Source organism: Marmota monax, unplaced genomic scaffold (assembly GCF_021218885.2).
Source record: "Marmota monax isolate L192 unplaced genomic scaffold, Marmota_monax_Labrador192_F-V1.1 WCK01_AAM20220418_F8-fsc00225, whole genome shotgun sequence".
Taxonomy (NCBI): Eukaryota; Metazoa; Chordata; class Mammalia; order Rodentia; family Sciuridae; genus Marmota; species Marmota monax.
Genome location: NW_026694524.1, coordinates 2002444 through 2028891, shown reverse-complemented (window position 1 = coordinate 2028891; position 26448 = coordinate 2002444). Strand labels below are relative to the sequence as shown.

Below are 26448 nucleotides of genomic sequence, written 5' to 3'. Positions count from 1 at the left end.
CATAAATAACCTGCTACAAACAGAAAGGGAGGATACAAAATGCCACAATACCAAGCCAATTGATGGCTCCATGCAAGAAGCCCTTGGAAAAATTATACCAGCAATGACACTGTTAGCAAAGATACCGAGTTACAATTTGTTATAGATTACAGTTTGTTGTCTCAGTCCAGGTAAAGCAGTGTCTCAATAGATTAACTCACAGTCCAGGTAAATCACAGTCCAGGTAAGTTCTGCAGGCAGCTAGCTTAAATCACCGTCCAGGTAAGTTCTGCAGGCAGCTAGCTTAAATCACAGTCCAGGTAAGTTCTGCAGGCAGCTAGCTTAATCCGAAGTCTCGTCCATTTCTCAGCCGAAGTTTTGTCCGGTTTTCAGCAACACTGGAAATTCTTCCACCTTGGTCTTTACCGGCACTGGGACGAAGGCAGGAACTCCGGATGGGTAAAGAAAATCCTGTAGCATTCTACTAAGAAAACAACCTTCTGAACAATTTAGTACATTATATCAAGGTTTTTTTGCATTTGAAATAAGCATTAATAGTGCTCATTACTCATTAGCTTCCAGGTGTGGGAGAACCATTGTAGTTTAGTTATTGGCACTGAAAATGACCAAACATCAGGGACACCAGTAGCGTCTTCTGCTGGCTGTAGTGCCTGGGCAGCCCCAGATGGCCCTGGGGAGTGTCCCGGACTCAAACTGCTACTGGGCACAGGGAGCAAGAGCCTGCGAGACTGTGCCTCCAAGTCAGGTCTAGATTTGGGCTCGCAGCAGTGGAAGAGCCAGCTCCCCGGCCAGGAGGCAGGGAAGGGCCAGTCGCCGCCGCCTCTTGGAAAATCCTTGCTGCGCTGTGACCGGCTTGCACACTCGGCAGCCGCCTCTCCACTTCACGCACCCTCCGGTAACGAAAAGTATTTAGTAATAGCCTTTTGCTGCAACTTTTTTCCTGATAATCCTTCTTCTTCTGAACTTTCTTTTTCTTTCTGACTAGAGTTCCTGGGCTCTTATCAACACATGCCCTAACTATTCTTGGTTCCACTGGGGTGCCTTCTTCCCTTAGTAATTTACTTTTCACCCCTTCCATATTTTCATCACAAAGACAATACAATACACTGAGACAAAACAAGACACAAACATACTGTATCAATCTTCTCCATTTTCTCGAAATGGTCATTTTTTCCTCTCGCCCTATCTGCCTAGGGACAAGCAGATTTGCTCCCGTCCTATCTATGGACGGGCAGCATTTTTCGTCACTTACCCCCGAGTGTCCCGGGGCTCCCCGTAACGGGCCACCATCTACCGCAGTCCGGCTGGATGCAGCAAACTAGCCGGGGGGTGACGAATAACTTGTGTACTTGATACAGCAGGAGTAGGAGCCGTTTATTGCAGGACAGGAGCAGTATTTATACATTCCACACAGCTTATCTAATTAGTATAAACTAGATACATCAGTCAACCAATATGGAATCTCCACACTTAATGGCTCGCTTTTGTTACTTCTCAAACCACTCCCTCTGGCATTTTGCCAGGCACCATCCAGACTTGTTTATGAACTCTAACATTCCCCTGGCAAAATGCCAGGTGTTATTTTTGACTTGTTTACAGACTCTAACAGTGAAGATTTTAAAAAGATAGAAAAGGAAAGCCCAGGAACTCTGCCAGTTGGCACATTACCGTTATGGACATTGATACGATCTTGTTTGCTTAGTCAAGGAGAAGACATTTTAGATCAAGTAAAAGAGGAAGTCTCTCGAGTTATTCAGACAGAGGAAGAAAGTTTAGAGAAGGAAGGTCTATCAGGGGAAAAGTTACAACGGGAGGTTGCTACTAACCCCTTTCTATCACCAAAGAGCGTAAGTATTCAACCAACAGCTCCACCTATGTATACGGAGACAACATGTGCTGGGTGGCCCTCAACTCCCATAGTTGATAGATGGGATCCTGAGACAGGACCTCGAAGACTAGCATGCCCTGTATTTGAGGAGGCAGGAGGGCAATGAATTCACCATGCTTTAGATTTTAAAACTATGAAGCAGCTGAAAGGCTGTAACAACCTATGGTCCTCAAATGCCTTTTACTGTAAGTATGGTTGAATCCATTACAAATTTAAACATGACACCAGCAGATTGGGCTAGCATGTGCAAAGCTGTGCTAAATGGAGGACAATATTTGCTATGGAACGTTGCCAATCAGGAATTTTGTATGGAGACAGCTAAGCGAAATGCAGCAGCCAGTTATCCTCAGAGAAATCTAGATATGTTGCTAGGAGAGGGACCTTATGAGGGTCAGCAGCAACAAATTGGATATGATCCTGCCATATACTCACAAATTGCTTCAGCTGCGGTTAAGGCATGGAAAACTTTACAAGGACATGGAGATTTACAAGGTCAATTATCTAAGGTAATACAAGGAACTAATGAACCTTAAGCTGAATTTGTAGATAGGCTTATACAAACAGCTACCAGAGTCTTTGGGAATATAGAACAAGCGATGCCATTAGTAAAACAGCTAGCCTAAGAACAAGCCAATAGATGGTGTAGGGAGGCCATTAGACCATGGAAACATAGAGATTTAAATACATATATTAAATTATGTAGAGACATTAATGAACAGGGGCAAGTCTTGGCAGCTGCAGTACAACAGGCTTTAGGTGCCAGGCCAAAAACATGCTACAACTGTGGACAAACAGGACATTTTAGAAGGAGTTGCCCCATAGGAGGAGGGTTTAACAAAACGGGGTATGATCAAAGGGGTAGAATACCGGGTATTTGCCCACGATGTCATAGAGGGAGACATTGGGCTTATGAATGCCGTTCTCAGACTACTATAATATAAGAAATAATAAGTTAGAGATGCGCCAACTTGTCTGGTGGCAGCACGGCAGCTGCTGAGGGGTAGGGAGAGAGAGGAAAGCATGGCAGGAATTGGCTCTAGGGAACCTGTGGAATAGAGAGGGAGGCTGATCTTAATGTACCCAGAGTTGATGGGGAAGTTGTTGAATTAAAAGCAACCAATCTCGCTTAGCCCATGGGCAGACAGTTTGGTGGAAATTGAAGTCACCTACATGGGAACCATTTATAAGCACTGCAATGGCCATAAACAGAGGCAAGAGATCTCCTAAAGGAAATTGCCAGCCTGACTCAGCAGTCACCTGTTGTGAGTCCCTGACTGTGCCTTTCAGTGTGACTGAAATAGGTGCAAAGAAAATTGTTCCTACATCATTCAGGCGCTGGATATCAAAGAGACAGAGCTATTAAGAAGATGCCAATAACAACCAGGGAGGAGCATCTGCACTCCAGATCTTATCCTGGATAAATCACTTCCGTAGCAGTAAATGTGAGACCTTTGGAGGTTTAGATTCCACACCCTAAAAGTGGAGGCCCCTGAGACTCAGAGTCTAGCAGAGATCAGCACCTTCCCAGCAGCAGCAGGTGCAGATCAAATCTCAAATACCTACCCACAGAGTTCCAAAGGTCAGCCAAGACTAAATCCCAACTGCTAGAACTTCCAATTTAGAACTCCACACCACCCCCGCTAGAGAAGTACACAATTTGCCAGCACTCCTCAGTCTATCCCACCCTATGCTTGGAGACAGGAAGCTGAGAGTGAGTACTTTGGCTCCTAGCCACAATGGCTGGCAGCTAGGTGAAGAACACAAAGATGTTGGATTTAACAACCCATAGCCCTTCACCCAAGAGTTTAGAGCCAAATATAAATATAAAAAATGAAAATCTATCCTTACCAACAATTTTGACATCTCAGCAGAAACAAGCCCATTATTTTTTATTAAGAATTTTTATTTTTTCTGTATTCCCCATTTTCAACTTTCATAAGTTTTTTTTCACATTTCATTAGTTTTTACTTTTTTCCATTCTGCATGATTGTGTGTGTTCTAAACTTAGTTCTGACAGACCTTTAAAGAAGAACTAACACCAGTCTTTCTTAAATTATTCCATGAAATAGAAATGGAGGGAACACTTGCAAATACATTCTGTGAAGCTAGTATACCCTGATAACAGAACCAAAGACACATCAAGAAAAGAAAACTACAAACCAGTTGTTACTATTGTTTATTTTTGCCCCATTCTGTGAGATGCGGGGAACATTAAAGGTCACAGGTTAGAGACTCTGCTGCTGAACTAAACATTCCCCGACATTACTCCAATTCAGATAAGTGAAGAGACAAAGCCCCAAGCCAACAACAAGAACTCAAGGAGGAATAATTAGAGAGGAACCTCAGGTTCCACCCATTGGCATCTATGCATACATCAAAAACAGAGAGAAGTCCCAGAACAAATATGATAATTGCCCACAAAAGATTATGTGCAAAAAAAGAGTTAAGAGAATCCATCTCAATTGAGGTACAAGTCTAAGACTTCTGAAAACACACACACACACAAAGAGACAAATAAATCTCCCCCCAAATCCACAATCCCCTGACTGATAGGTGGATGAAAGCCCAGAAAAAGATTATAAAAAACTGATTATTAAAATGCTCAGTGAACTAAAAGAAGATCAAAGGAATTAAGAGAGCAATTATAGGAGATGAAAGAGCACTTTAATAAAGAAACAGAAATAGTGAAAAGAAACCAAGCAGGACTCCCAGAAATGAAAGATGCAATCAATCAAATTAAAAACTCACTTGAAGGCCTCACTGACAGATTAGATTGCATAGTAAATAGAACATCGATGCTACATCACTGCTATTATATCCATGGTTATCACATTAAATTGTAAACTCTTATGTAAACTTACTGTTTTCATCATGGGCAATAACTGATCTATCATTTCTCAGGATTGTAACAACCAACATTGTAGATTTCATTGCAAGGTCTATTTGGTTTAATACTGTAAATTGTTTACATCAGTTGTTTTTATTATCTGCTTTCCTTTAAACTGTGAGATACAAGTAACCTTCAGGGACACTATAAATTCACAAGGTTGAAATTCTACTGCCTCAAAATCAACCTTTAGATGGGTATACAAATAATATGAAAAGGCAAGGGAACAAATTGCCTCCAACAAACCAAAATACATCAGAAACAGAATCCATCAACACCACAGTGGAAGAAAAGTCAAAGAAGGAATTTAGAATGTACATAATTAAACTGATATGCGAGGTAAAGGATGATGTCAGAGCAAATTCAGGTAGCAAAGGATCACTTCAATAAAGAGAGATTCTGAAAAAAACCAAACAAACCAGAAATCCACAAAATAAAGGAATCAATAAGTCAAATAAAAAATTTATCAGAAAGTATCGCCAGCAGAATAGATCACCTGGAAGACAGAGTCTTAGGCAGTGAAGACAAATTATATAATCTTGAAAATAAAGTTGAGAATGCAGAAAAAAATGTTAAAAGACCAAGAACAGAATTTCCAATAAATATGGGATAACATTAAAAGACCAAACATAACATTTATTAGGATAGATGAAGGCACAAAGGAATGCATAATCTTTTCTATGAAATAATGTCTGAAAATTTCCCAGACCTTAAGAATGAAATTGAAAATCAAATACTGGAAGTTTACAAGACCCCAAATATACAAAATCACAACAGACTCACACCAAGTTACATTATTATAAAGATGCCTAACATACAGAATAAGGATAGAATTCTAAAAGCAGCCAGAGAAAAAAACTCAAGTAACATTCAGAGGGAAACAAATTCAGATCTCAGCTGATTTCTCATCCCAAACTCTTAAAGTTAGGAGGTCTTGGAACAATACTTACCAAACTCTAAAAGAAAATGGATGTCAGCCAAGAACACTATACCCTGCAAAATTAAGCTTCAGATTTGATGATGAAATAAAAAACCTTCCATGGTAAACAAAAGTTAAAAGAACTTGCAACCAAAAAGCCTGCACTACAAAACATTCTCAACAAAATATTTGATAAAAAAAAGAAATAAAACATAAAAATGAAATCCAGCAAAGGGAGGAACTACATTAGGTGTATAGTCAAATTAAAAACCAGAAATAAATCAAAATGACAGGGAATAAGAATCATTTCTCAATAATAATATTGAATGTAAAAGGCCTGAACTCATCAATAAAAAGACATAGACTGGCAGACTGGATTAAAAGCAAGACTCAACAATATACTTGTCTCCAAGAAATTCACCTCATAAGCAAAGACATTCACAGACTGAAGGTAAAATGATGGGGAAAATCATCACTCATATGGATCATGTAAATAACCAGTGGTTTCAATCCTCAGATAAAGTGGACTTCAAGCCAAAGTTAATCAGAAAGGACAAAAAAGGACACTTCATACTACTTAAGGGAATTATACATCAGCAAGTCAGAACAATTGTAAATATTTATGCCCCAAACAATGGAGCATGTATGTTTATCAAACAAACCCTTCTCAACTTCAAGAATCAAATAGAGCACAACACAATAATACAGGTAACTTTAACATACCTCTTTCACTTCTGGATGTATCTTCCAAATAAAAACTAAACAAAGAAACTAGAGAACTAAATAATACAATCAATAATTTAGACTTAACAGACATATATAGAATATTTCAACCATCAATGAGCAAATAAACTTTCTTATCAGCATCGATAAACTTAAAGACAACAATTTACAACATGTGGATCCTTTTCCAAAATAGATCATATCTTATGCCAAAAAGCAACTCTTAGCAAATACAAAAAATAGAGATAATACCCTGCATTCTTTTAGACTATAATGGAATGAATTTATAAATCAATAATAAAATAAAAATAGAAGGTACTTTAACACCTGGAGAGTAAATAATATGCTATTGAAGGATGAATGGATAGCAGAAGAAATCAGGGAACAAATAAAAAATACTTAGAGGTAAATGAGAACACTGATACAACTTACCAAAATCTCTGGGACAGGGCTGAGATTGTGGCTCAGAGGTAGAGCACTTGCCTAGCATGTGCAAGGCCCTGGGTTTGATCCTCAGCACCACATAAAAATAAATAAATAAAAAGGTATTGTGTCCAACTACAACTAAAAAATAATATTTTTAAAAAAATCTCTGGGACACTATAAAGGCAGTGCTAAGAAGAAAGTTCATTGCATTGAACTCATTTATTAAAAGAATAAAAAGTCAACAAATAAATAACCTAGCATACTTATAAACCACTAGCCACACTAATGAAGAGAAAGAGAAAACTCAAATTACTAAAATTCATGATTAAAAAGGAAATATCATGATGGACACAACTGAAATATAGAGGATAATTAGAAACTATTTTGAAAATTTATACTCCAATAAAATAGAAAATTGTGTAGACATCGACAAATTTCTAGAGACATATGACCTACCCAAACTGAATCATGAGGACATATATAATTTAAACAGGTCAATTTCTAGCAATGAATAGAAGATGCCATCAAAAACCTACCAACCAAGAAAAGTCCAGGACCAGATAGATTCTCAGCCAAGTTCTACAAGACCTTAAGTGAAGAATTAACAGCAATACTCCTCAAATTATTCCATAAAATAGAAAAGGAGGGAATCCTTTCAAACTCATTCTATGAGGCTAGTATCCCCCCGATACCAAAGCCAGACAAGGACATGTCAAAGAAAGAAAACTTCAGACTAATATCCATGATGAACATATATGCAAAAATTCTCAATAAAATTATGGCAAGTTGCATAAAAAACATATTTAAAAGATGGTGCGTTACAATCAAGTGGGGTTCTTTCCAGGAATGCAAGGTTGGTACAACCTACAGAAATCAATAAATGTAGTTCAGCACATCAATAAACTTAAAGACAAGAATCATATGATCATCTCAATAGATGCAGAAAATGCATTTAACAAAATATAGCACCCCTTCATGTTCAAAACACTAGAAAAACTAGGGATACTTCAACATTGTAAAAGCTATATATGCTAGCCCAAAGCCAACATCATTATAAATGGAGAAAGATTGAAAGCATACCCTCTAAAAACTGGAACAAGACAAGGATGCCCTCTTTCACCAGTTTTATTCAACATTGTCCTTGAACCTCTAGCCAGAGCAATTAGACCGAAGAAAAAAATAAAAGAGGTACACACAGAAAAGGAAGAACTCAAAATTTCCCTATTTTCTGATGACATGACTCTATATTTAGAAGATCCAAAAAATTCCACCAGAAAACTTCTAGAACTAATAAATGAGTTCAGCAAAGTATCAGGATATAAAGTAAACATCCATCAATCAAACATGTTCCTATACATCAGCAATGAATCTACTGAAAGAAAAATTAGGCAAACTACCCCATTCACAATAGTTTCAAAAAATAAAATAAAATACTTGGGGATCAATCTAACAAAAGAGGTGAAAGCCCTCTACAATGAAAACTACAGAACACCAAATAAAGAAATTGAAGAAGATCTTGGAAGATGGAAAGATCTCCCATGCTCCTGGATATGCAGAATTAATATTGTCAAAATGTTCATACTACCAAAAGTATTGTGCAAATTTAATGCAATTCTTATTAAAATTCCAATGACATACTTCATAGGACTAGAAAAGCAATCATGAAATTCATTTGAAAAAATAAGAGGCCCAGAATAGCCAGAAGAAGCCTTAGTAAGAAGAGTGAAGCAGAAGGCATCACAGTACCAGACATTAAACAGTACTACAGAGCCATATTAACAAAAATGACACGGTATTGCCATTAAAGCAGACATGTATACCGATGTTACAGAATAGAAGACACAGGGACACACCCACATAAATACAGTTATCTCATACTAAAAAAAAAAAAAGGTGCCAAAAACATTCATTGGATAAAAGAGAGCCTCTTCAACAAATAGTGCTGGTAAAACTAGAAATCCATATGTAACAAAATGAAATTAAACTCCTGTCACCCCCACAAAACTCAACTCAAAGTGGATCAAAGACTTAAGCACTAGAACAGACACCCGTGCCTAATAGAAGAAAAAGTAGACCCAAATTTTCACCATGTTGGCTTAGGATCTGACTTCCTTAACAACATGCAAGAAGTACAATCAAGAATCAATAAATGGGATAGATTCAAACTAAAAAGCTTCTTCTTAGCAAAGTAAACAATCAATAACATGAAGAGAGAGCCTACAGAATGGGAGAAAATCTTTACAACATACACTTCAGATAGAGCATTAATCTCCAGGATACATAAAGAACTCAAAAAATTTAACACCAAAAACCAAATAACCCGATCAATAAATGGGCCAAGGAACTGAAAAGATACTTCACAGAATAGTAAATACAAATGATAAACAAATATATGAAAAAAATGTTCAACATCTCTAGCAATTAGAGAAATGCAAATAAAAGCTACTCTTAAGATTTTATCTCACTCCAGTCAGAATGGCATTTATTAAGAATACAAGCAGGGGCTGGGGATATAGCTCAGTTGGTAGAGTGTTTGCCTTCCATGCACAAGGCCCTGGGTTCAATCCCCAGCACCACACACACACACACACACACACACACACACACACACACACAAGAATATAAACAATGTCAGGTGTAGTTGCATGCCTGTAATACAAGCGGCTCAGGAGGCTGTGGCAGGAGGATCGCAAGCTCAAAGCAAGCCTCAGCAAAAGCGAGGTGCTAAGCAACTCAGTGAGACCCTGTCTCTAAGTAAAAATACAAAATAAGGCTGGGCTGTTGCTCCTTGGTCAAGTGCCCCTGAGTTCAATTGCTCTCCCCACCCCCCCAAAAAGAATACAAGCAACAATAAGTGTTAGTGAAGATACGGGGATGTTGCTTAAACTGCAACCACTCTGGAAATCAATATGGAGATTTCTCAGAAAACTTGAAATGGAACCATCATTTGACCCAGCTATCCCATTTCTTGGTTTATATCCAAAGTACTTAAATTCACCTATTACAGTGATGCAGTCACATCAATGTTTATAGCAGCTCAACTCACAATAGCTGAACTATGGAACCAACCTAGATGTTCTTCAATGGATGAATGAATAAAGAAGATGTGGTACATATACACAATGGAATATTAGTCAGCCATAAGAGAGAATGGAATTATGGTATTTGCTGGTAAATGGATGGAGCTAGAGAATATCATGCTAAGTGAAATAAGCCAATCCAAAAAACCCCTGAAAGCTGAATGTTTTCTCTGATATTTGGATGCTAATTCTTAGCAAAGAATAGAGGTACTTTGGATTAGCAGAGGGGAGAGAAGGAAGGGGAGGGGGGCATGGAAGTAGGAAGGACAGTAGAATGAATTGGACATTATTACCATATGTGCATATATGACTACATGACTGGTATATTTCTACTTCATGTAGAATGAATAGGAAATAGAAGAATGAGAAGTTATACTCCATTTATGTATGATTTCAAATGCATTCTACTGTCATGTATAGCTAATTAGAACAAATTAAAAATTAAAAAGAAAATAGAAACTCAGAAAACAGAAAGACAAACATTGCTGACAGGCTATATGTTCCTGAGTGAAAAGAGGGCAATAAAGGGAAAAAAGTATAGATCATGACCAGAATATACAAGAACTCTGGGACAAATTTAAAAGACCAAACCTAAGAAACACTGGAAATTCAAACTAAAGGCATAAAGAGCATTTTAAATGAGATAACCATAGAAAAAATTTTCCCATATCAGAAATGAGATAGACATCCACATACAGGAGGCTTATAGGACCCTATATAGACCTAGTCAAATAAGAAACTCTCTAAAACATATAATAATAAAAATGCCTAACACAAAAAATAAGAAAAAAATTAGTTCAAGAGTCAAATAGACCACAACACAATAATTTTGGGTGACTTTTACCCACTTCTTTCATTACTAGATAGATCTTCCAAACAAAAGCTGAACAAAAAAACTATAGAACTAAATCATACAATCAATAACTTAGACTTAACTGGCATATATAAAATATTTCATCCTTCAACGAGAGAATACACTTTCTTCTCAGCAGCACATGGATCTTTCTCTAAAATAGACCATATACCATGCCACAGAGCAACTCTTAGCAAATATAAAAAAGTAGAGATACTACCCTGTATTCTATCAGATCATAATGGAATGAAGTTAGAAATCAATGATAAAATAAAAAATAAAATCAACTCCAACACCTGGAGACCAAATAATATGCTACTGAATGAACAATGGGCTGCAGAAGACATCAAGGAGGAGATTTAAAAAATTTTAGAGGTGAATGAGAACACAGATACAACATATCAAAATCTCTGGGACACTATGAAGGCAGTACTAAGAGGAAAGTTCACTGCATGGAGTTTATTCCTTGAAAGAAGAAAAAGTCAACAAATTAATAACTTAATGTTACATCTCAAAGCCCTAGAAAAAGAAGAACAAATCAACACCAAAAGCAGTAGAAGACAGGAAATAATTAAAATCAGAGCTGAAATCAATGAAATTGAAACAAAAGAAACAATTGAAAAAAATTGACAGAACAAAAAAAATTGGTTCTTTGAATAAATAAATAAAATTGACAGACCCTTAGCCATGCTAGTGAAGAGAAGGAGAAAACTCAAATCACTAACATATGTGATGAAAAAGGAAATATCACAACAGACACTACAGAAATACAGAAGATAATTAGAAATTATTTTGAAAACTTGTACTCCAATAAAATAGAAGATATCAAAGGTATTGACAAATTTCTAGAGTCTTATAATTTGCCCAAATTAAATCAGGATGATATACACAATTTAAACAGATCAATTTCAAGTAACAAAATAGAAGACACTATCAAAAGTCTACCAACCAAGAAAAGCCCAGGACTGGATGGATACACAGCCAAGTTCTATCAGACCTTTAAAAAAGAACTAATACCAATACTCTTCAGTTTATTTCAGGAAATAGAAAAAGAGGGAGCACTTTCAAACTCATTCTATGAGGCCAATATCACCCTGATTCCAAAACCAGGCAAAGACACATCAAAAAAGGAAAACTCCAGACCAATATCGCTAATGAACATAGATGCAAAATTCTCAATAAAATTTTGGCAAATCGAATACAAAAACATCAAAAAGATGGCACCACAATCAAGTGGGATTCATCCCAGGGATGCAAGGTTGGTTCAACATATGGAAATCAATAGATGTAATTTATCACATCAATAGACTTAAAGATAAGAACCATATGATCATCTCAGTAGATGCAAAATACAAATTTTGACAAAATACAGCACCTCTTTATGTTCAAAACACTAGAAAAATTAGGGATAATAGGAACATATTTCAACATCATAAAGGCTATCTATGCTAAGCCCCAGGCCAACATCATTCTTAATGGAGAAAAATTGAAGGCATTCCCTCTAAAATCTGGAACAAGACAGGAATGTCCACTTTCACCACTTCTATTTAACATAGTTCTTGAAACACTGGCCAGAGCAATTAGACAGATGAAAGAAATTAAAGGGATATACATAGGAAAAGAAGAACTCAGATTGGCACTATTTGCTGATTATATGATTCTATATCTAGAAGACTCTAAAAGTTCCACCAGAAAACTTCTAGAATTAGTAAATTAATTCAGCAAAGTAGCAGAATATAAAATCAACACTCATAAATCAAAGGCATTTCTGTATATCAGTGGCAAATCCTCAGAAAGGGAAATGAGGAAAACTACCCCATTTACAATAGCCTCAAAAAAAAAAAAAAACCTTGGGTATCAACTTAACAAAAGAGGTGAAAGATCTATATAATGAAAATTACAGAACTCTAAAGAAAGAAGACCTTAGAAGTACCTTGCTCTTGGATAGGAAGAATTAATATTATCAAAATAAGCATATTCCAAAAGCACTGTACAGATTTAATGTAATTCTGATCAAAATTCCAATGATATTCCTCATAGAAATAGAAAAAACAGTCATGAAATTCATCTGGAAAAATAAGAGACCCAGGCTAGCCAAAGCAATTCTTAGCAAGAAGAGAAAAGCAGGTGGCATCATTATACCAGAACTTAAACTATACTACAGAGCAATAGTAACAAGACAGCATGGTATTGGCACCAAAACAGACTGGTAGACCAATGGTACAGAATAGAGGTCACAGAGACTAACCCACAAAATTATAATTATCTTATATTAGACAAAGGCACCAAAACTGTGCATTGGAGAAAAGATAGCCTCTTCAACAAATGGTGCTGAGAAAACTGGAAATCCATATGCAACAAAATGAAATTAAACCCATATCTGTCACCACGCACAAAACTCAAATCAAAATGGATCAAAGACTTAGGAATAAAACAGAGATCCTACATCTAATAGAAGAAAAAGTAGGCCCTAATCTCCATCATGTGGGATAGGCCCCAACTTCCTTAATAAGACTCCTGTGGTGCAAGAATTAAAATTAAGAATCAATAAATGAGAAGGACTCAAACTAAAGTTTCTTCTCAGCAAAAGAAACAATCTGTGAGGTGAATAGAGAGCCTACATCTTGGGAGCAAATCTTTACCCCTCACACATCTAGGGTATATAAAGAACTCAAAAAGTTAAATACTAAAAAACAAATAACCCAATCAATAAATGGGTCAAGGACTGGAACAGATACTTTTCAGAAGAGTATATACAATTAATCAACAAATACATGAAAAAATGTTCAAGTCACTAGCAATCAGAGCAATGCAACTCAAAACCACTCTAAGATTTCATGTCACTCCAGTCAGAATGGCAGCTATTATGAAGACAAACAACAATAAGTGTAGGCAAGGATGTGGGTGAAAAGGTACACTGATATATTGCTGATGGGACTGCAAATTGGTGCAGCCAATATGAAAAGCACTATGGAGATTTCTTGGAAAATTGGGAATGGAACCACCATTTGACCCAGCTATCCCTCTCCTTGGACTATACCCAAAGGACTTAAAAACAGCATACTACAGAGACACAGCCACATCAATGTTTATAGCATCACAATTCACAATAGCTAAACTGTGGAACCAACTTAGATGCCATTCAATAGTTGAATGTATACAGAAACTGTGGCATATATACATAATGGCATATATACAAAAACTAATTATGATTACTCAGCAATAAAAGAGAATAAAATCATGGCATTTGCAGGTAAATGGGTGGAGTTATAGAAGATAATGCTAAGTGAAATTAGCCAATCCCCCAAAACCAAATGCCAAATTTTTCTGTGATATAAAGTGGCTGATTCATAGTGGGTTAGGGAGAGGGAGCATGGGAGGAATAGACGAACTCTAAATAGGGCAGAGGGGTGGGAGGGACAGGGAGGGGGCATAGGGTTAGAAATGATGGTAGAATGTGATGGACATCTTTATCTAAAGTACATGTATGAAGACATAAATTGATGTGAATATACTCTGTATACAACCAGAGATATGAAAACTTGTGTTCTATATGTATAATAAGAATTATAATGCATTCTGCTGTCATATATATATATATATATATATATATAATCAATTAAAAAATGCAAAGAACTAAAAAAACTTAACATCAAAAAAGCAAATAACCCCAATCATTAAATGGTCAAGAGAACTAAACAGAAACTTCTCAAAAGAAGAAACAAAAAAGACCAACAAATATAAGAAAAAGTGTTCAATATCTGTAGCAACCAGGGAAATGCAAAGCAAAACTATGCCAGATTTCATCTAACTCCAGTCAGAATGGCAATGATCAAGAGTACAAACAACAATAAATTCTGGCAAAGTTGTGGGGGAAAGGTACATTTTTACTTTGTTGGTAGAACTTCAGGGTAGTACAACCACTCTGGAAAGAAGTATGGAGATTCCTCAAAAACTAAAAATGGAACCACCCTAGAACACAGCTATTCGGCTCCTTGATATTTTCTCCGAAGATCTATAATTGCCATACTACAGCAATATAGCCACTTCAGTGTTTACAGTAGCACAATTAACAATAGCTAAATTATGTAATCAACCCAGACGCTTGTCAACAGGTGAATGAATTAAGAAATTGTGAGATACACACACACACACACACACACAGTGGAGTTCTACTTGGTCATTAAAAAAGAATGAAATTATGGCATTTGCCAGTAAATGCATGGAAATGGAGAATAACATGCTAAGTAAAATTAGCCAAACTCAGAAACTCATGGGTTGAATGTTTTCTCTCTTGTGTGGAAGCTAGAGTAAAATAAAAGAAAGGAGGAGAGAAAGGATAATATAAAGAACCAATCAAATATAAATTAACAGATGAGCAAAAGGAAGTCTATTATATTTGAGAAAGGACAAGGAGAGAGGGGAGGGAGGACAGAGGGAAAAGGAGAGGGATCATGAACTGAGATCAATTTCCATGCATGTATAAATTTTTCAGGATGAATCAAACTAATATGTATAACTATAAAGCTTTAAAAAAATAAAAAGGTTTAAGAGAGTGAAGAAAGAGCCTATCGAATGGGAAAAAATCTTGCCAGCTCCTCCCCTGACAGGGTATTAATATCCAGAATATATAAAGAACTCAAAAAAGTTAACACCAAAACAAAGGAAAATAACCCAATTAATAAATGGGCAAGTGAACTAAACACACATTTCTCAAAAGAGTAAACACAAATGGCCAACAAATATAAGAAAAAGTGTTCAACATCCCTAGCAATTAGGGAAATGCAGATCAAAACTACATTGAGATTTCATCTCATTCCAGGCAGAATGGCAATTATAAAGAATGCAAATAATAATAAATGCTGGCAAAAATGTGGGGGAAAATGTACAATTACATACTGTTGTTGGGATGTGAATTAGTACAATCAGTCTGGAAAGCATTATTGAGATTCATCAAAAAATTCAAAATGGAACCACCATTTGACCCACAATATGGAATTTGCCAGTAAATGAATAGAACTGGAGAACATCATGCTAAGTGAAAGAAGCCAGGCTCAGAAAATCAATGGCCTAATGTTTTCTCTCATATGTGGAAACTGGAGCAAAATAAGGGGGGAACATGGGGGCATTGGATATCATAAAGATATGGGGAAGATCAGTGGAGGAGAAGGAAATTGAGAGGGAAGGAGGAGGGACAAAAAAGGGGAGGAAATGCTGAATGAATTTAACAAAGTCACAGGATGTTCATATAAAAATATACCACAGTGTATTCATAATTGAAATGTCAAAGGTATGCAAATATTTTTGATTACTTCTTTTTGTCTTGTTTATGAAAAAAGCTTCAATGTTTTGTACACATTTAGCTTTTTTATTTGTTTTTTTAAAACATACATGACAGGGCTGGGGATGTGGCTCAAGCGGTAGCGCGCTTGCCTGGCATGCGTGCGGCCCGGGTTTGATCCTCAGCACCACATACAAACAAAGATGTTGTGTCCGCCGAAAACTAAAAAATAAATATTAAAAACTTCTCTCTCTCTCTCTCTCTCTCTCTCTCTTTAAAAAAAACATACATTGCAGTAGAGTGTATTTTGACACATTATACATACATGGGGTATAACTTATTGTAATTAGTATACCAGTCTTTGGTTGTACATGATGTGGAGTTTCACTGGTCATGTATTTATATCACATCCAGTTTTATAATCCACCAATGTTGGTATAAATGTGTAAGATAGGGATCCAGATTTTTAACCTCTTTGGAGCAGCCAAATCTCATATGGGCAGTGGTCTTTTATTATCTCTCCCTAGCTCCGATCAAGGGCCTCACCTAAGCATCTTGCACTTCTCCACCCTCCTGAATTATTGTTAAATCAACTTAATTCAGAGATAGACTTTCAGTTGGCATGGAGATTTTTTTCTGCCTCACCAAATGATCCGTATAACAATACCATCACTCACCTCTTCCTAAAATTCAGAATCTGTTGCATTATCCCTTTTTCCATTTGTACCTATGGTTCCCATGATCTTAAAGATAGAATTTTAGCACACCAATTTTAACTCTTGACTGCCTGTGTTCCTTTCACATTTCTTGCCTTATCTTCTCCTCCATCCCCTTGCAAACCTTGTGCTCTGACCTTTCTATTTAGTGCAATAGTGTTGACCTTCTTTCTGTCATATTAATCTTTGTATTCCTGGCGCTTACATTCAGTAGGTACTCAACAAATATCTGTTAAGATAAAATTAAATCCAACCCACACAAAACACAAGTTCTGATTAGTAGCACATCATAAATGCTTGTTGAATGAATGAATGACCTCTGCATTCAGTATTTATACCATTTGTTTTGGTATCTAACATGCCAAAGTCAAGTGTCCTTTAGTATAACTTATATGCATCATGTATATATTGGATCCAGTCCTCAGAGGAATGAAGCAGTAAGTTATTGACACTCATATGACACAGCAAAATGTTTTGAAGAGACAGTGAATAATATCATGAACATAGGGCTTCTTGTATAATCTGGATAATAAATATAAAAGTGCTTAACAAGAGACTATTGTGGGGGCTGGGGTTGTGGCTCAGTGATACGACACTTGCCTAGCATGCATGAAGCACTGGGTTCCATCCCAAGCACCACATAAAACACTAAACAAAATAAATGTATTGTGTCCATCTACAACTAAAAATATATATATTTTTTAAAAAGACACTATTGTGGGCAAACATCAACAGTAAAGGCCCCTAGAAGATAGGTTTCAGTTGGATTTAGAAGAACATGTAGGTCTAGAAGTTTCCAACAAGGGAAAGTGGAAAGTGGGCTTGATCATGGGGTCTAGAGGGACATTCAAGTTAGTGGCCACTGTCCCTGCAATCTCATCTTGTGACTAGACACATAAGGATTTGCTTGGGTTGTTCTGAGCTGGGGATGGGACAAGAGCATGGACAAAGGTGCTGATACCATTAAAGTGCATAGTGTGGTGGGTACATGCATGAACTCTAGAGTCAGACGTAGGCTCAAATCTCAGGTCCACTATTTATTAGCTATGTGTCAACAGGCAAGTTACTGCTATGGACCAAATTATGCACACCCAAATTCATATATTGAAACCCTAATGCTAATGTGATGGTATTTGGAGATGGGACCTTGGGAAATAATTACATTTAGATTAAATCATGAGGGTAGAGCACCCATAAATGGGATTAGTGCCTCTATACGAAGAGAGAGAGAGATTGCTTATTCTCTTTCTCTACCCTGTGAAAACAGAACAAGAAGGTCGTCCTCTACAAGCCAGAAAGAGGGTCCTCACTAGAACCCAACCATGCTGGCATCCTGATCTTGGACATTCAGCCTCTAACACTGTCAGAAAATAAAATTTCTGTTGTATAAATCAGTCTATGGTGTATTGTTATTGTAGCCCAATCTAAAACACTTCTCTAAGTGTTAACTTCCTCACTACAAAAAGAATATAATATTTGCTTTCAAGGGCTTATGTGATGAGTAAATGGAGGCAAAAGAGAAAATAATCAAATGCCAGAACAGTTCCTGGTGGTGCTCAACAAATCTATTAGGGGAGGTGAGGAAGAGTTCCAAGGACTAGAAATGAAAAGGCAGGGCAAATACCCAGGCACCACTATGACTGAAGGTACCCTCTTCAGCAACACAGATTCTGCAAAGTAGATCATTGCTCTCCTTAGTTTCCATGGTATAGGGAGTAATCCGTTGTCCTTACTCCATACCCATCACAAAGACCCCACCTCAAGGCAGCTGAAAGATGAGTGGATAAGGCAAAGTCATCCATGAAGGGGTTGGTTCAAATCCCACAGATGAAGTCCAAGTCATTCACACTAGACTTGTCAAGTGAGAGCCTGAACAATTTAAGGCAAAAACAAAGTTTTTAAAATAAAACTTAAACCCAATTGAAGCTCCCATTATCATTGAATTTCACTGCCATCTAATTTCATTGTGGGGGGGGGGTGCTGGGGTTGTGGCTCAGTGGCAGAGCGCTTGCCTAGCACGAGTGAGACCCTGGGTTCAATCCTTACCACCACATAACAATAAACAAATAAAATAAATGTATTGTGTCCAACTACAACAAAAAAATAGATATTTAAAACAAAATTTCCTTGTCATTGGACCCAGCTACCTCTGGACTGTTAAAAGCATTGGATAGCTTACTTTATTGGGGCAAAGCAAAGCAGCTTCTATCTATGAGCTGGGCCTCTGGAGATAAGGCCATTCCCCCAAAGTCCTGGTGCTCTTGAGGAAGGTCTTAGACTCAAAATTAACTGCCTCAGTCTCCCCCAGGAGAAATGGAGTTTTCAGTAAAATAAGGTGTGCTTATTTCATACCAAGACCTGTACAAGAGCATTTGTAACAGCTTTATTCATTATAGTTCCAAACTGATGACAACTCAAAAGTCCCTCAGTGGATGACTGGATAGATGATCTCTCCATACATCGGAATTTTACTCAGCAATAGAAATGAAGTACAGATACACATAACTGGGATAAACCTAAAAAACATGCTAAATGAAAGAAGCAAGATCCCAAAGAGTAAACAATGTATGATGCCATTTTATGTGAAGTCAAGAGCAGGCAAAACTAATCTGTGGTACAACAATCCAGAATTATAGGTTGCAGGTTGTTGCAGGTGGGACGAGGCATGACATTCACTAGGAAGTTGCACAGAGAACACTCCTTGAAGAATAAAATGTTCTATATCTTGATGGTGCCCATGTGTATACATACATACATGTATTATATATACATACACATATATCTATGAAAAATTCATCAGACTGTACACTGAAGATGTGTGCCTTGTATGCTAAATTATATTACAATTAAAGAAGAATAAAAGAAAGAACAGGAGTAAGAAGTGGGGAATGAAGTCATCAACGAACCCAACAAAGCACAAAATGAGGCCAGCAGGATCTGCCATGCAGGCATGTCCTTTGCAGAGGGGAGGTGGGCAGCTGCAGCATGGTACCCCTGTGAATGAAGCCAGTGTTCTGGCCCAGAGGCCCTGCCTGGCTGCAGTCTGCTGATGCCTGCTATGGAGTTCGTCCAATGTTGGGGGGAAGGAGGTTTGACTTGATCTTAGGGCGGTAATTGGCTCTACCCGGCCACAGGCTCCTCATCCTCCAGAAATGCTTATTACACAGCCTTTCTGGGAAGACAGATAATTTTGTAAAAATGACATGAGCTTTTGCCAACTCCATTTCAGCCTCTTAACCTCTTGGCAGCTGCTTCAGGAGCATCACAGAGCTGGCTGAAACAGTTTCCAGAGCATAAGAGAGTGGGCATTGATCCCACAGATTGGCTGCCAAACAGGAAAGAAAAATGGCAGCTTCAATAAAGGCAAAGACATAGTAGGTGGAGGCTGAGACTGCTTTAATGATGGGCCAAAGTGTCTTCCAAAGCTGGGGCTGAGTTCCATGTTGGGTGCAGTGTCCTCCTATCTCCAGAGGACTGGGTTCTTCTGGCATTCTAAACCACAGAGTGAAGAAAAACTGATTGTGAACACAGTTCCTGCTCTTTCTCACTCACCCATCCCTCCACATTCATAGCTCCCACCAACTGTGGCTTTACTTGGTTGTTCAGTCTACACTGAGCTGCATTTGCAATAAGCACAGGTCATTAGTTCCCTTTCCCTCAGCTTAGAATTATCCCAGTTTCTTTTGACTCATTCTGTTGGTCCTAACAGAGTCATGGTAAGCTGGATTTCGCTTTCCCTCTCCCTCTTTCTTTCCCTCCTCTCCCATTTCATGCTTTCAATATGTGTTTTTCTATCCATGAAATCTATTTTGGGCATCTGGACAGACAATTACTCTTAATATAACAGTAAATCAATATTAAGTATGTGTAACCTAGACAAAAATTATCTTTAAAAATTTTTTAGATGGTCACAATATCTTTGTTTATTTATTTTTATGTGGTGCTGAGGGTTGAACCCAGTGCCTCACATGTGCAAGGCAAGTGCTCTTCTACTGAGCCACAATCCCAGCCCCTAGACAAAAATTATTTCTGAAGAAATATTGTCAGTCTTTCCCACCCCCCCCCCATTACTTTATTTATCTATATGTTGTGCTGAGAATCGAACTCAGTGCTCCACACATGCTAGGTAAGGGCTTACCATTGAGCCACAACCCCAGCCCTCCCCCTCCCTATTTTTATATGTGTACATGAAGGCAATATAAGTTGTGGTTCCCCAAACAAATTATGAGCCTGAGAAGCCATATACTATCAAATAGAAACCCAAGCAAAACAGGTTGCAGATTTAGAATTGAAGCAAAAATAAAAAGAAATAATAAATGTGCAAATCATTATTTCCAACATTCAGTGTTTAGCCACCCAGCTTCTGAAATTTTGTGTTGGTTTTCTTAGTTCCTACCACTTAACTTGAATATAAATGATGACACTGGTGCATATTTTTAAAAACATATTTAGCCATCATGAAGGCATGCAAACCCATTCTACTGAGTTTTATTAGTTGAAAAAAAATGATGCAGACTGTCTCAAACTCAAAACTAGGGATCAGGAATCTTGGCCAAGGTTCCAGTTGGCCACACTATCACAGTGATGCTCACTCCCAGGCTGCTGGGCATGCATAAGGGAGACATACCCACATGTGGAAAATGCCTGCATTTTTTCGTAATAAAAACAATACATCCATATGACTTTTATTTTCTTCTTAGTTCATGTTAAAAGATTCAATTTTTCTATAATGAACACAATATTATAAAAATATTTTTATTTTTATTATTTATTGGTACTGGGGATTTGAACCCAGAGGTGCTTTACCACTGAGCTACATAATCAGTCTTTTTATTTTTTATTTTGAGACAGGGTCTCTCTAAGTTGCTGAGGTTGGCCTTGAACTTGTGATCCTCCTGCCTCAGCCTCCTGAGTCACTGGGATTACAGGCATTCACCACCTCACTGGGCTCAAAAATATTTTTAAAGTTCCAAAAGAATACTTATTAAATATAGAAAAGTAAAAACTTTAAAAAAATTTTAATTTATATATGACATCAGAATGCATTACAATTCTCATTACACATATAGAGCACAATTTTTCATATCTCTGGTTGTATACATAGTATATTCACACCAATTTGTGTCTTCATACATGTACTTTGGATAATAATGTCCATCTCATTCCACCATCATTAATAACCCCATGCCCCCTCCCTTCCCCTCCCAACCCTCTGCCCTATTTAGAATTTGTCTATTCCTCCCTTGCTCCTTCTCCCCATCCCACTATGAATCAGCCTCTTTATATCAAAGAAAACATTCAGCATTTGGTTTTGGGGGATTGGCTAATTTTACTTTGCATTATCTTCTCCAACTCCATCCATTTACCTGCAAATGCCATGATTTTATTCTCTTTTATATAATATTCCATTATGTATATATGCCACAGTTTCTGTATCCATTCATCTATTGAAGGGCATCTAAGTTGGTTCCACAGTTTAGCTATTATGAATTGTGCTGCTATAAACATTGATGTGGCTGTGTCCGTAGTATGCTGTTTTTAAGTCCTTTGGGTGTACACGGAGGAGAGGGATAGCTGGGTCAAATGGTGGTTCCATTCCCAATTTTCCAAGAAATCTCCATACTGCTTTCCATATTGGCTGCACCAATTTGCAGTCCCACCAGCAGTGTATGGGTGTACCTTTCCCCCCACATCCTCACCAACACTTATTTTTGTCTTCATAATAGCTGCCATTCTGACTGGAGTGAGATGATATCTTAGAGTAGTTTTGATTTGCATTTCTCTAATTGTTAGCAATGATGAGCATTTTTTCATGTATTTGTTGATTGATTGTATATCCTCTTCTGAGAAGTATCTGTTCAGGTCCTTGGCCCATTTATTGATTGGGTTATTTGTTTTTTTTTAGTATTTAACTTTTTAAGTTCTTTATATACCCTAGATGTGTGAGGGATAAATATTTGCTCCCAAGATGTAGGTTCTCTGTTCACCTCACAGATTGTTTCTTTTGCTGAGAAGAAACTTTTTAGTTTGAGTCCATCCCATTTACTGATTCTTGATTTTAATTCTTGTACCACAGGAGTCTTATTAAAGAAATTGGCACCTAATCCCACATGATGAAGATTAAGGCCTACTTTAGAAAGGTAAAAATATTTTTAAAGAATCTGAAACTGCTCTTTCTGACATCTTTCAGTGTCGCCAGAATGGTGTACGTGAATATCCTGGCTGATGTCCTCAAGAGCATCAACAATGCTGAAAATAGGCAAACACCAGGTCCTTATTAGATCATGCTCCAAAATTATTGACCAGTTTCTAACTGTGATGATGAAGCATAGTTACATTGGCAAATTTTAAATCATTGATGATCACAGAACTGGATAAATAGTTGTGAACCTCACAGGCAGGTTAAAAAAGTGTGGAGTGGTCAACCCCAGATTGGATGTGCAGCTCAAAGACCTAGGAAAATGGCAGAATACTCTGCTCCCATCCCAGGGTCAGTTTGGTTTCATTGTATTGACAATCTCAGCTGGCATCATGGACCATGAAGAAGCAAGACGAAAACATATGGGGGGTGGGGGGGGCAGAATCCTGCGATTCTTTTCCTAGGAATGTAAAACATACATACAAAGAATACCTCAATGGGGGAAAACAATCTGAAGCTGCATGATCTTAATCTGACTGTTAATATTTTATTCTTTACAGTCTTATTTCTATGTAAAACTTTATTAAAAAAGAAAAATAGCCAAACACAAGAAACAAAACAAAGTTCAACAAATATAGAATCTTTTGTGACCTGTTAGTTTCCCTTAGCATTGGATCATGTTTTCTTATTGCCTTATAACTTCTAAACAGAATTTTGATTTTAGTTGCATATATAATCATGTGGGTATGAACCAAATTACTTAGCCATTTCTCTTGTGTATTTAAACAATTCTCTGCTATTTAGAAGAATGTTGTGATTATCATTTCAATGAATAAACCTTATGTTTCTTTCAGTTAAATTTTTAGCATTGCATTTTTAAAAACAAAATTATAGAATATATGTATATACATATATGTAAATATACATGAATATGCATATATGCAAATATATGTATATGCATATATGTAAATATATGTGTGTATACACATATACAAATATATGTGTAATTGTATATGAATATACATATATGTAACTATATATGTAATTGTATATGTATATATATATGTAAATATATATGTAATTGTATATGTATATACATATATGTAAATATATATGTAATTGTATATGTATATACATATATGTAACTATAATGTATATACATGTATGTATATGTACATATAATCTGGAAAGTCTTATAGCTCTTCAGGGTTTGTTATAAGAATCAGCCTCCTCCCTCTCTTTCCCTCCATTTGCTTTGCTACACAGGCAATGACATCATTTAACTAATTCTTTTGCCTACTTACTGCCACTTCTTTAAACAACACGTTCAAATGGAAACTTGTTGATTTTCTTTGTTTAGGCATTATGTATTGAATCTTCACCAAAATGATGATTCATTTTGCTATTCTTCTCCCCAGCCCACTCTTCCCATGTATACTCTTCTTATACTCCCAATAAAGATATATAGTTATTTTGGTTAAATCAATATTTTGTGTTTCAATTGCTATGGCTTTGTAAATGCCATTCAAAGTCATGAGGTATACAATGCCCACTTTTCTTCCTCTGCATAACTTTTTGTTTTCTCTGAAGTGAATTGTGTTAATGCCTTTGCTTGGTTTTCTATGTATTTATATTTAATTCAAATCAAAATTATTCACCAGTTTTCTAAATCTTCTCCCAAAACATTCAGACACATCAGGTTTGTGTTTCATATTCTGAAGGAATAGCTTCTGAAACCTTCTGACTTGTCCTCCTGTAGACTGGGTGAGTCTATTGGTGCCACTTGGAACCACTTCTACCAGCATCTTGGGATTTCTTTCCCCTTTCTGTTGTGCCCTTAAGAAGAAGGTATCCTCCAAGAACTTTCTACCACAGGGTGCTTGGAAAAAATTTGAGAACTTGAATATCTGAAGTTATTTTGCTTAGTTTGAATAGAAACAAAATTGACTGATTATTTGGATAATGAATTCAAGGTTGGAAGTAATTTCCCTTCAGAATTTGGAAGTCATCACCACCTCTGAAAAATTGTGAGCTTTTCCCCTTTATCCCTAGGATTCTGAACTTTCATCTATTTGCAGTGAGCACTGCAAAAGTCCTAATTGAAACACGGATGGACTTTAATTCTTGGAATGTTAATCTTTGTGTTGATGATTGCCTCCTGTGTGCAAGCATATGTTTATTTGCATGCTTGTGTCTCTGTCTGGCTATGTGTCTTTGAACTGCATATGTCTTTGTGTGTGCTCCTATGTTACTATATGGTGCCTGCATTTATGTACCTTATCTGGGTCTCTGTGTGTCTGTCAACCTGTGTGTATGTGCTCTTTGGAACTCTTATTTTTGGGTATTGGACCTGCTGGACTAATTCTGTAATTCACTTTTTATTTCATAGTTTTTAATCTGACTTTTTGCTCTACTTCCTGGGAGTTTTCCCGCTGGCCAAACATGTGAAAATTCAAAGCATCAAAATAAATATTAAATTATAACCCATTGAATGAGATAAGATTAACTCATACTTACACAAACATATTAATAAAACAGTAATGGGGGAAAGAAAAAGTTCTTTTTTATAATAGGCTGGCAATTAATAAATGTAGAAGGAACAACAGAATTAGAAAATCGTCATTTAGCAACCATCAGAGTAAAAGTTGATTCAGGCAAGAACCATCAATTGAAGTTAAATTGAGTAGGTAGAAGCTTGATGAATAGAGAATATTTACGTTGTCTAAAAGTATTTCCTCTTCAATTTTGTCTTAACTTTTAAATTGGAGGTTTACTAATAGACCCTATCTTAACCAAATGAATATCACTAGTAAGGGAACAAACTGACCTCATATGTCTTCAGATAGTCTATAGTGAAGAAGGTACAGCATCACCCAAAGTGAAAAGCCTAAATCACATCATAAGGAAACATCAGACAAACCCAGATTGAAGAGCATTCTACAGAATAACTGGCTGTTCCACTTTGAAGACATCAAAGTGATTAAATACACGCACATACACATATACATGCAAGGACTGAGAAACTATTCCAAATTGAAAAAGACCAGAGAGATACAACGGCTCAATGCAATATGTAGTCTTGGATTGGGTCCTGAGGTGGATAAAAAAAAAAAGTTTCTTTGAAGGATATTTTTGGAGAAATTGACAAAATTTGAATAAGGGCTATAGTTAGACAATAGTGCTGTATCAATATTAGTCTCCTGATTTTGAGCATCATACTATGGTTATGTAAGCCTTTATTTGTTTTTAGGATATAAATTCAAGTATTTAGAGGCGCATCTGTAACTTTTCTAAAATGGCTCAGAAAAAAAGGGGGATGTAGAAGTGGGGAGAACAAGAGGCATTGGAGCAACAGAAGGAGGGAGGGAGAAAAATGATATAGCAAATGTGAGAAAAAAGGCAAACAAGTGGGAATACAGATGCAGGGCATATGGAAATTATTTGTACTTTTCTTTCAGCTTTTCTGAAGGCCTGAAATAATTTCAAAATAATGTAATGGGGAAAAATGAAAATAAAATGAGTAGGGAACTCAAACA

At 36.8% G+C, this 26448-nt stretch overlaps 1 non-coding gene and 1 pseudogene across 1 annotated transcript; both read left to right on the top strand.

Moving 5' to 3' along the window:
- Positions 1 to 9349: 9349 nt before the first annotated feature.
- Trnag-ucc (transfer RNA glycine (anticodon UCC)) lies at positions 9350 to 9423 on the top strand. Its single transcript has one exon. It is a non-coding gene; the product is annotated as a tRNA-Gly (tRNA).
- Positions 9424 to 22973: 13550 nt separating this feature from the next.
- LOC124076337 (small ribosomal subunit protein uS8-like) lies at positions 22974 to 23376 on the top strand (annotated as a pseudogene).
- The last annotated feature ends 3072 nt before the right edge of the window (positions 23377 to 26448 follow it).